We start from the raw sequence: 12,383 nt of genomic DNA on the forward strand, positions 1-12,383 counted from the left end.
ATACTCTATGGAATACTACACAGCCATAAAAACAAAAAATTGTTTCCATTGCAGCAACAATGGATGGGACTGGAGGCCATAATCTCAAGGGAACAGAAAACCATATCCCACATGTTCTCTCTTATAAGTGGGAGCTATAAACCTTGAACACACATGGATGTAAACATGGGAATAATAGACACTGTGGACTACTAGAGGGGATAGGGAGGGAGGGGTGTGTGGACTGAAAAACTACCTATTGGGTACTATGCTTACGACCTGGGTGTAACTTACCTATGTAACAAAGCTGTACATATGCCCTCTGTATCTAAAATAAAAGTTGAAATTTTTAAAAAATTAAAAAAAATGTTTCTATGCTTTTTTTTTTTTTTTTTTTTTAAAGTAGAGACAGGGTCTCTCTATGTTGGACAGGGATCAAACTCCTGGCCTCAAGTGACTACTGCCTCAGCCTCCCAAAGTGCTGGGATTATAGGCGTGAACCACTATGCCTGGCCTGTTTCTGGGCTCTGCCATATTGCCTACACTTTGGTTTAGGGTATAGAGACTAAATGTGATCAATGGATAATTTCATTTTTTTTTTCTTTTGAGACAGGGTCTCACTCTGTTGTCCATGCTGGAGTGCAGTGGCACGACCAAAGCTGAGCCTCGACCTCCTGAGCTCAAACGGTCCTTCCATCTAGTCTCCCGAGTAGCTGGGAATACAGGCATGCACCACCACACCCAGCTAATTTTTATTTTTATTTTTGTTGAGACGGCGTTTCACCATTTGCCTAGGCTGATCTCGAACTCCTGGGTCTTGCCCTCCTTGGCCTCCCAAAGTGTCGAGATTACAGGCGTGAGCCACAACTCCTGGATGGATAATTTCATATATTGGAACACTTTTGTTTAATTTAGCAAAGATCTTTCGTTTGGTAATTTTGATATCACAGTCAATGATGACTATGAGGAAGAGTAACCTATGTGGGGACTGTGCAGTCTGAGCAGATGGAGTTGTTGAAGTCCACCTGTGCTGGTGGTTGATGTATCTGCCCCAGCAGAGCGTCCAGCCCTTGCTCTCCACCTGTGTACAGCAGGTTGCCGCAGCTGAAGCAGGACTGCAGATCAGAGTGGTCACCATTGCACTCACAAGTGGTCATTTGCAATGGAATATGCCAAGAGTGGGGAAATCCTCCCCAGAACACGTTACCATGAGTTCGTGAAAAGACTCTGTTCTAAACTTACCTCACTGTGGCCAGAGGACCGAGGATGCAAAAGCCAGGGCTGTTCATCAGCTGTAACAGAGACTTGGCGGGGGGGGGGGGGGAGAGGAGAGAGGAGAGAGGAGAGAGAGAAGAGAGAGAGAGACTGTGTGTGTGTGCGCTTGTGAATATTTTAAGTTTTATTCTTCATTGTGTTATAGCTGTGTATCCTTTTTTTTTTTCTTTTTTTTTCTTTTTTTTATTATACTTTAAGTGCTAGGGTACATGTGCATAACGTGCAGGTTTGTTACATATGTATACTTATGCCATGTTGGTGTGCTGCACCCATCAACTCGTCAGCACCCATCAATTCATTTATATCATGTATAACTCCCCAATGCAATCCCTCCCTCCTCCCCCCTCCCCATGATAGGCCCCAGTGTGTGATGTTCCCCTTCCCGAGTCCAAGTGATCTCATTGTTCAGTTCCCACCTATGAATGAGAACATGCGGTGTTTGGTTTTCTCTTCTTGTGATAGTTTGCTAAGAATGATGGTTTCCAGCTGCATCCATGTCCCTACAAAGGACGCAAACTCATCCTTTTTTATGGCTGCATAGTATTCCATGGTGTATATGTGCCACATTTTCTTAATCCAGTCTGTCACAGATGGACATTTGGGTTGATTCCAAGTCTTTGCTGTTGTGAATAGTGCCGCAATAAACGTACGTGTGCATGTGTCTTTGTAGTAGAATAATTTATAGTCCTTTGGGTATATACCCAGTAGTGGGATGGCTGGGTCATATGGTACATCTAGTTCTAGATCCTTGAGGAATTGCCATACTGTTTTCCATAATGGTTGAACTAGTTTACAATCCCACCAACAGTGTAAAAGTGTTCCTATTTCTCCACATCCTCTCCAACACCTGTTGTTTCCTGACTTCTTAATGATTGCCATTCTAACTGGTGTGAGATGGTATCTCATTGTGGTTTTGATTTGCATTTATCTGATGGCGAGTAATGATGAGCATTTTTTCATGTGTCTGTTGGCTGTATGAATGTCTTCTTTTGAGAAATGTCTGTTCATATCCTTTCCCCACTTTTTGATGGGGTTGTTTTTTTCTTTCTTGTATATTTGTTTGAGTTCTTTGTAGATTCTGGATATTAGCCCTTTGTCAGATGAGTAGGTTGCAAAAATTTTCTCCCATTCTGTAGGTTGCCTGTTCACTCTGATGGTAGTTTCTTTTGCTGTGCAAAAGCTCTTTAGTTTAATTAGATCCCATTTGTCAATTTTGGCTTTTCCTGCCATTGCTTTTGGTGTTTTAGACATGAAGTCCTTGCCCATGCCTATGTCCTGAATGGTACTACCTAGATTTTCTTCTAGGGTTTTTATGGTATTAGGTCTAACATTTAAGTCTCTAATCCATCTTGAATTAATCTTCGTATAAGGGGTAAGGAAAGGATCCAGTTTCAGCTTTCTACTTATGGCTAGCCAATTTTCCCAGCACCATTTATTAAATAGGGAATCCTTTCCCCATTTCTTGTTTCTCTCAGATTTGTCAAAGATTAGATGGCTGTAGATGTGTGGTATTATTTCTGAGGACTCTGTTCTGTTCCATTGATCTATAGCTCTGTTTTGGTACCAGTACCATGCTGTTTTGGTTACTGTAGCCTTGTAGTATAGTTTGAAGTCAGGTAGCGTGACGCCTCCAGCTTTGTCCTTTTGACTTAGGATTGTCTTGGCAATGCGGGCTCTTTTTTGGTTCCATATGAACTTTAAAGCAGTTTTTTCCAACTCTGTGAAGAAACTCATTGGTAGCTTGATGGGGATGGCATTGAATCTATAAATAACCTTGGGCAGTATGGCCATTTTCACGATATTGAGTCTTCCTATTCATGAGCATGGTATGTTCTTCCATTTGTTTGTGTCCTCTTTGATTTCACTGAGCAGTGGTTTGTAGTTCTCCTTGAAGAGGTCCTTTACATCCCTTGTAAGCTGGATTCCTAGGTATTTTATTCTCTTTGAAGCAATTGTGAATGGAAGTTCATTCCTGATTTGGCTCTCTGCTTGTCTGTTACTGGTGTATAAGAATGCTTGTGATTTTTGCACATTAATTTTGTATCCTGAGACTTTGCTGAAGTTGCTTATCAGCTTAAGGAGATTTTGGGCTGAGACGATGGGGTTTTCTAAATATACAATCATGTCATCTGCAAACAGGGACAATTTGACTTCTTCTTTTCCTAACTGGATACCCTTGATTTCTTTCTCTTGCCTGATTGCCCTAGCCAGAACTTCCAACACTATGTTGAATAGGAGTGGTGAGAGAGGGCATCCCTGTCTTGTGCCAGTTTTCAAAGGGAATTTTTCCAGTTTTTGCCCATTCAGAATGATATTAGCTGTGGGTTTGTCATAAATAGCTCTTATTATTTTGAGGTATGTTCCATCAATACCGAATTTATTGAGCGTTTTTAGCATGAAGGGCTGTTGAATTTTGTCAAAAGTCTTTTCTGCATCTATTGAGATAATCATGTGGTTCTTGTCTTTGGTTCTGTTTATATGCTGGATTACGTTTATTGATTTGCGAATGTTGAACCAGCCTTGCATCCCAGGGATGAAGCCCACTTGATCATGGTGGATAAGCTTTTTGATGTGCTGCTGAATCCGGTTTGCCAGTATTTTATTGAGAATTTTTGCATCGATGTTCATCAGGGATATTGGTCTAAAATTCTCTTTTTTTGTTGTGTCTCTTCCAGGCTTTGGTATCAGGATGATGTTGGCCTCATAAAATGAGTTAGGGAGGATTCCCTCTTTTTCTATTGATTGGAATAGTTTCAGAAGGAATGGTACCAGCTCCTCCTTGTACCTCTGGTAGAATTCAGCTGTGAATCCATCTGGTCCTGGACTTTTTTTGGTGGGTAGGCTATTAATTGTTGCCTCAATTTCAGAGCCTGCTATTGGTCTATTCAGGGATTCAACTTCTTCCTGGTTTAGTCTTGGGAGAGTGTAAGTGTCCAGGAAATTATCCATTTCTTGTTGATTTGCGTAGAGGCATTTATAGTATTCTCTGATGGTTGTTTGTATTTCTGTGGGGTCAGTGGTGATATCCCCTTTATCATTTTTTATTGCGTCTATTTGATTCCTCTCTCTTTTCTTCTTTATTAGTCTTGCTAGCGGTCTGTCAATTTTGTTGATCTTTTCAAAAAACCAGAGTTTCATTGAAACTCCTGGATTCATTGATTTTTTGGAGGGTTTTTTGTGTCTCTATCTCCTTCAGTTCTGCTCTGATCTTAGTTATTTCTTGCCTTCTGCTAGCTTTTGAATGTGTTTGCTCTTGCCTCTCTAGTTCTTTTAATTGTGATGTTAGAGTGTCAATTTTAGATCTTTCCTGCTTTCTCTTGTGGGCATTTAGTGCTATAAATTTCCCTCTACACACTGCTTTAAATGTGTCCCAGAGATTCTGGTATGTTGTATCTTTGTTCTCATTGGTTTCAAAGAACATCTTTATTTCTGCTTTCATTTCGTTATGTACCCAGTAGTCATTCAGGAGCAGGTTGTTCAGTTTCCATGTAGTTGAGCGGTTTTGATTGAGTTTCTTAGTCCTGAGTTCTAGTTTGATTGCACTGTGGTCTGAGAGACAGTTTGTTATAATTTCTGTTCTTTTACATTTGCTGAGGAGTGCTTTACTTCCAATTATGTGGTCCATTTTGGAATAAGTGCGATGTGGTGCTGAGAAGAATGTATATGCTGTTGATTTGGGGTGGAGAGTCTATAGATGTCTATTAGGTCTGCTTGGTGCAGAGATGAGTTCAATTCCTGGATATCTTTGTTAACTTTCTGTCTCGTTGATCTGTCTAATGTTGACAGTGGAGTGTTGAAGTTTCCCATTATTATTGTATGGGAGTCTAAGTCTCTTTGTAAGTCTCTAAGGACTTGCTTTATGAATCTGGGTGCTCCTGTATTGGGTGCATATATATTTAGGAGAGTTAGCTCTTCCTGTTGAATTGATCCCTTTACCATTATGTAATGGCCTTCTTTGTCTCTTTTGATCTTTGATGGTTTAAAGTCTGTTTTATCAGAGACTAGGATTGCAACCCCTGCTTTTTTTTGTTCTCCATTTGCTTGGTAGATCTTCCTCCATCCCTTTATTTTGAGCCTATGTATGTCTCTGCATGTGAGATGGGTCTCCTGAATACAGCAGACTGATGGGTCTTGACTCTTTATCCAGTTTGCCAGTCTGTGTCTTTTAATTGGAGCATTTAGTCCATTTACATTTAAGGTTAATATTGTTATGTGTGAACTTGACCCTGTCATTATGATATTAACTGGTTATTTTGCTCGTTAGTTGATGCAGTTTCTTCCTAGCCTCGATGGTCTTTACATTTTGGCATGTTTTTGCAATGGCTGGTACTGGTTGTTCCTTTCCATGTTTAGGGCTTCCTTCAGGGTCTCTTGTAAGGCAGGCCTGGTGGTGACAAAATCTCTAAGCATTTGCTTATCTGTAAAGGATTTTATTTCTCCTTCACTTATGAAACTTAGTTTGGCTGGATATGAAATTCTGGGTTTAAAATTCTTTTCTTTAAGAACGTTGAATATTGGCCCCCACTCTCTTCTGGCTTGTAGGGTTTCTGCCGAGAGATCTGCTGTTAGTCTGATGGGCTTCCCTTTGTGGGTAACCCGACCTTTCTCTCTGGCTGCCCTTAAGATTTTTTGCTTCATTTCAACTTTGGTGAATCTGGCAATGATGTGTCTTGGAGTTGCTCTTCTGGAGGAGTATCTTTGTGGCGTTCTCTGTATTTCCTGAATTTGAATGTTGGCCTGCCCTACTAGGTTGGGGAAGTTCTCCTGGATGATATCCTGAAGAGTGTTTTCCAACTTGGTTCCATTTTCCCCCTCACTTTCAGGTACCCCAATCAGACGTAGATTTGGTCTTTTTACATAATACCATACTTCTTGCAGGCTTTGTTCATTTCTTTTTCTTCTTTTTTCTTTTGGTTTCTCTTCTCACTTCATTTCATTCATTTGATCCTCAATCGCTGATACCCTTTCTTCCAGTTGATTGAGTCGGTTACTGAAGCTTGTGCATTTGTCACGTATTTCTCGTGTCATGGTTTTCATCTCTGTCATTTCGTTTATGATCTTCTCTGCATTAATTAGTCTAGCTGTCAATTCTTCCACTCTTTTTTCAAGATTTTTAGTTTCTTTGCGCTGGGTACGTAATTCCTCCTTTAGCTCTGAGAAGTTTGATGGACTGAAGCCTTCTTCTCTCATCTCGTCAAAGTCATTCTCTGACCAGCTTTGATCCGTTGCTGGCGATGGGCTGTGCTCCTTTGCAGGGGGAGATGCGCTCTTATTTTTTGAATTTCCAGCTTTTCTGCCCTGCTTCTTCCCCATCTTTGTGGTTTTATCTGTCTCTGGTGTTTGATGATGGTGACGTACTGATGGGGTTTTGGTATAGGTGTCCTTCCTGTTTGATAGTTTTCCTTCTGACAGTCAGAAGGACTGTCTGTTGGTCTGTTGGAGATTGCTTGAGGTCCACTCCAGACCCTGTTTGCCTGGGTATCAGCAGCAGAGGTTGCCGAAGATAGAACATTGCTGAACAGCGAGTGTACCTGTCTGATTCTTCCTTTGGAAGTTTCCTCTCGGGTGTAATCCACCCTGTGAGGTGTGGGGTGTCAGACTGCCCCTAGTGGGGGATGTCTCCCAGCTAGGCTACTCAGGGACCCACCTGAGCAGGCAGTCTGTCCGTTCTCAGATCTCAACCTCCGTGTTGGGAGATCCACGGCTCTCCCCAAAGCTGTCAGACAGAGTCGTTCGCGTCTGCACCGGCTCCCGCTACTTCCCCTGTTGGTCTTCAGCTGTGCGCTGTCCCCAGAGGTGGAGACTACAGAGACAGGCAGGCTTCCTTGAGCTGCTGTGAGCTCCACCCAGTTCGAGCTTCCCAGCGGCTTTGTTTACCTACTTAAGCCTCAGCAATGGCGGGCGCCCCTCCCCCAGCCTCGCTGCTGCCTTGCGGATAGATTGCTGCAGACTGCTGTGTTAGCAGTGAGGGAGGCTCCGTGGGCGTGGGACCCTCCCGGCCAGGTGTGGGATATATTCTCCTGGTGTGCCTGTTTGCGTAAAGCACAGTATTGGGGTGGGAGTTACCCGATTTTCCAGGTGTTGTGTGTCTCAGTTCCCCTGGCTAGGAAAACGGATTCCCTTCCCCCTTGTGCTTCCAGGTGAGGCGATACCTCGCCCTGCTTCAGCTCTCGCTGGTCAGGCTGCAGCAGCTGACCAGCACCGATTGTCCGGCACTCCCTAGTGAGATGACCCCAGTACCTCAGTTGAAAATGCAGAAATCACCGGTCTTCTGTGTCGCTCGCGCTGGGAGTTGGAGACTGGAGCTGTTCCTATTCGGCCATCTTGCTCCGCCCCCTCCTATAGCTGTGTATCCTTTCTATAATAGCGCTTTGGAGGTCTTTGAAGCATTGGAAAAGAAGCAGTATATAAAGAATAAGTTAGAAAACAAAGTCCTCATCCTCACCGTTTTATTGAACTTTTATGGTTAAGTACAGAAGCAGTGAGAGGAGACAAAATTCACCCTGAAAACTGTGGGTATATCCGTTTTAAAATTTTGGCAGCCAAGAAGGGCGAACCAGGGAGATTTGTTTTCTTATTTTGCCTCCTAGATTCAGGGTGTCCATGAAAATTTGGGCCTGTGGATGGGAGTTGTTCCCTAGGCCTAGAAAGAACACCTTCCCTTCCCCTAAAGCTTGCCAAATCCCGTCCAATCTTCAAGGCCGTCTAGGGTCCTTTTCCTAGGAAATCGCTTCTCAGATCCAGCCCTTACTCATCTCTCCTTTCTCTGAACATCAGCATCACCTAATTACTGCCCAGCTTCTTTTAAATATTGTCTTCCTCATGCAGTTTTTCCTTTTCCAGGTTTATTCTCTTCAAAAGGGTTTTAAGCTCAAGGATAAGGATCATGCCACACTTCTCTATTCGTGATAATTACTTATTAATTAATTGGACAGATAAATAGAGCCCTGGTGATTCCTATTCTATTCTGGAAAACAATTACTCTCCCATATGAGGTCACCCCATGTCAAGTTCAAAGACACAGAAGCCACAAATGTGGACTTTCTCCTGCTAACTCCTCTATCACATCCACTGCTTCTGATACTCTCCCTTCAGTTCTGTCCAGTCCTTGGTGACCTGGAAAGCCTGAAGGTAAATAAAAATGACACAGAAGCCTGGCCAGCTGGTGTAGACAGACCATGTGGCGACATCCCTGGGAGGTGGAGGCAGCTAGGATGGGTAAGCACACAACCAGGGCTGTCAGAGTAAGGCCTCAGAACTTACCTTGCATGGCTAATGTAGAGGGACAGGAGAGGTGGGCTGACCAAGAGTGTGAAAATGAAAAAGAAAAGGTGATAAGCAGCATTTTTGTGAAGGGAAATAATGAAAGAGATTCCCAGCCACTTCCTTGTATTTTAGAAGATGAATGGGTCCATGGAATGAGACATTGGGTCTTGAATGCAGCAGAACATGCTTTATTGACTGATAACATCTCTTTGTGTTATCAGAATGGGGAATGAAGACAATGCTGGAGCCTTTTATCACAAGGATTTGAACACTGAGTTCAACTCTAAAGTTATACACAAACTTTTTTCTTTTGAAAATAAGTGCAAAACTTTTTCTTAAAAAAGAGAGGCCTTATTTAAATCAGAAAAATTCACCTCTTTAAGGCCCTCTAGAATGGTTAATATAAGCTTGTATATCAAAATAGTTGAATGGATCTAACAAAAAACCTTGACTTTTTCCAAAAACAGTCATTCATTCAGAAGCCATTAAAGTTAACTGAGGTCTTTTAGAGGCCTCAGTGGGAAAGTTCATTACCTTTCTCCCCTCCCCACATAAATATTATAGTTTATAATCTGATTTTTCCTATAGCTTTTGCAGACTTCTTTTCCTGGCTCTCTGGTAACCAGCTATATGTCTTCCATATGAAGCCTCCTGAGTTCATCAGTACATCATTGCATCATTGACACGACCCTACTGAACTATGCCACGTCTGCCTTTGCTAAAGTGGGTAGGACTGAACCTGCAGCAAACTTTGGAGAACTCATTTGGCTCACAATGATAAAAATAATAACACTTAATAATAGCCTACTGTATCATGAGTGTCTAGTATGTTCCAGACATCGTACCAGGAATCTTATACAAGCTGCATCATATAGTGAACTCAGCCCAATTAACACCAGGACTACCCCTAATATTTGAGGGATATTATGCCTAGAGCATAAATAGAGCCCCTCCCTACTCCACGAAGTACCCTCCTTTCTTCCCACTCTCTCACATGTCCAAGTTCTATCCGTATGCCCCCTCCTCAAACAGCGGCCTGTGGCTACCAGTGTGCCAGGGAGGATAGGCCTAGTGAAGACTCCCTCTTAAGTCTCGGAAGTGAGCTTGCATCTAAGTGGAGGGAATTTTGAAGATCCAGGTATAAAGAGTGTGGTCTAGAAGGAGAGGTGTGGGGACATCCCATGCCCCCACAGATTCCTGCCCCACTGGGAAGAGTTCAGCTAGAGGAAGCCAGAGGGAAGTTCTCTGAAGCACTCAGTCCAGTCTGGGGGTCGTGGTCCAACAAGTCTAATCACAGTACTGGTCACTAGGGAGAAACGAATCTGAAAGGTACACATAGCTAGTGAGTGAAAGAACTGGGAATAGAACTCAAGTCTGTCTGCCTCAAGGGCTAAGCTAATTGTCTCTTGTATACTGATGGTTTGTTTAGATGTTATCTCTTCAGGTGTGCATATCTTATATCTTCTCTAAATTATACACTTGTCATAGTAGGTCCTTTGTCATGCTTTTTTTTTTTTTTTAATTTCCACAAGGTCTGCACACAAATAACCTGTTCAATCCCTATCAATTCTGTGCATCTTGGGCTTTAACAGGAATTCCAGTATATTCTAGTGGATTGGCCAATTGATTAATTGGTGGAAGGCTGATTTCTTTTCCTTTTCTTTTTTGTTTTTTGTGTTTTGAGACAGGGTCTCACTCTGTCATTCAGGCTGGAGCATAGTGGCATGACCACAGCTCACTGCAACCTCTACTTCCTGGGCTCAAGCGGTCCTCCCACCTCAGCCTCCTGGGTAGCTGGGACTACAGGTGTGTGCCACCACACTCGACTAATTTTTTGTATTTTTTGTTAGAGACAGGGTTTTACCATGTTCCCCAGGCTGGTCTCAAATTCCTGGGCTCAAGGAATCCGCCAGACTCAGCCTCCCAAAGTGTTAGGATTACAGGCATCAGCCACTGCATCTGGCCCTGAGTTAATTTTTATGTATGGTGTGAGATAGGGGTCCAGTTTCATTTTGCATGTGGATATGCAGTAATCCCAGCACTGTTTATTTAAAAGATTATTTATTCCCCATTGAATGGTCTTAGCACCTTTGTCAAAGATCAGCTGATAAATCTCCACCCAGGGGTATGTAAAATTAAAAAAAAATCAGTTGAACATAGACATATAGGTTTACTTCTAAACTCGCAATTCTAGTCCATTTATCTATATGTCTATCCTTATGCTAGTACCTCACTATCTTGATTACCATTGTTTTGTGGTAAATTTTGAAAGTGGGAAGTGTGAATGTTCCTGCCTTTTGTTCTTTCTCAAGGCCTCCCAAAATGCAGGGATTATAGGCGTGAGCCACTGCACTCAGCCAGAATCTTCAATAATTTAGTCTTGATAAAAATTCTTATTGGAGTCCAACACGAAGATGACCACATTGTGATACTGAATTTGGGAAGACACTGTGGATATATTAAATTCTTACATTTGCATAATAATTTAAAGATAACAAAATTTGCTCACAATCTTTTCCCATCATTTCATTGTAATCATCCTGAGATTTAGTGAAGCAGGAATTTATTATCACTTACAGTTTTCAGTAAGGTAATTTAGGCACAGAGATGGTAAGAAGTGACTTGCTCAAAGAGATAAGCTAGGAAGTGGGGTAACCAACCATTTGGGTTCACCTGACACTGAGGGGCTTTCTGGGATGGAAGACTTTAAGTGCTAAAATTGGGAGAGTCCCTGGAAAACTGGGCTGGGTTGGTTACTCTTACCAGTAAGTAGCAGAGGTAGGCTGTTTAACACTTTTCCTACCACATTACCTAGTGAAGCAGGCTTGCCCTTCTCGACGTAGAAGGAAGTTCTCTTCAGAACTCCTCTCTTCAGCCGGGCGCGATGGCTCACGCCTGTAATCCCAACACTTTGGGAGGCCGAGGTGGTGGATCACCTGAGGTCAGGAGTTTGAGACCAGCCTGGCCAATATGGTGAAACCCCGTCTGTACTAAAAATACAAAACTCAGCAGGGCGTGGTGGCGCACACCCGTAATCCCAGCTACTCGGGAGGCTGAGTTGGAAGAATTGCTTGAGCCCTGGAGGCGCAGGTTGCAGTGAGCCAAAATCGTGCCACTGAATTCCAGCCTGGGCTACAGAGTGAGACCCTGTCTCAATAAAACAAAACAAAACAAAAAACTCTTCATGCATTTTCTCTCTCTCTCTCTCTATTTTGTTTTAAGATGAAGTCTTGCTCTATCGCCCAGGCTGGAGTGCAGTGGCACGATCCCAGCTCACAGCAGGCTCCGCCTCCCAGGTTCAAGCAATTCTCCTGCCTCAGCCTCCCGAGTAGCTGGGATTACAGGCCTTCACAAGCACCATCACGCCAGGCTAATTTTTTGGTATTTTTTACAGAGACGGAGTTTCAGCATATTAGCCAGGCTGGTCTTGAAATCCTGAGCACAAATGAGCCGCCCGCCTCGGCCTCTCAAAGTGCTGGGATTACAGACTTGAGCCACCGTGCCCAGCCCACATTTTCTCTTGACTAAAACCTTCCCTGAGACTTCATCTTCCCTAATCCTTCCAGCAATCCCTTGTGTTTGGCATTCCAGTCACAAGCCACAATGGGTCCTGTATTTTTTCCTTTCTGTGAGTTCTAAAGTATTTTTTGTTATGCTCATCGTTCTTCTTCCTTCAGATTTGTAGGTCATGAAAGGTAGACATTGTCGCTTCTCTCTCCTTTACATGAGAGGGATGGATATTCTGTTAATACCGTTGCCTGACTAGGAAATAAGTGGACATTCAAAACATCTTTCAGGGTCAAGTAAGTTGCCGGGGGTCGCCATCTATTAGAATTCAGTTATTATTTAAAGACAAGGACTGG

At 42.8% G+C, this 12,383-nt stretch overlaps 1 long non-coding RNA gene across 1 annotated transcript in view; it reads left to right on the forward strand.

Annotated features, from left to right (window-relative positions):
- LOC104672981 overlaps positions 1-9,324 on the forward strand; it is a 48,336-nt gene extending 39,012 nt beyond the window's left edge. The window contains exon 3 of the long non-coding RNA XR_749465.1: positions 9,109-9,324. This is a non-coding gene — a long non-coding RNA (uncharacterized LOC104672981). The remainder of the gene's footprint in view (positions 1-9,108) is intronic.
- The last annotated feature ends 3,059 nt before the right edge of the window (positions 9,325-12,383 follow it).

This window comes from Rhinopithecus roxellana, chromosome 14 (assembly GCF_007565055.1).
Source record: "Rhinopithecus roxellana isolate Shanxi Qingling chromosome 14, ASM756505v1, whole genome shotgun sequence".
Classification (NCBI taxonomy): Eukaryota; Metazoa; Chordata; class Mammalia; order Primates; family Cercopithecidae; genus Rhinopithecus; species Rhinopithecus roxellana.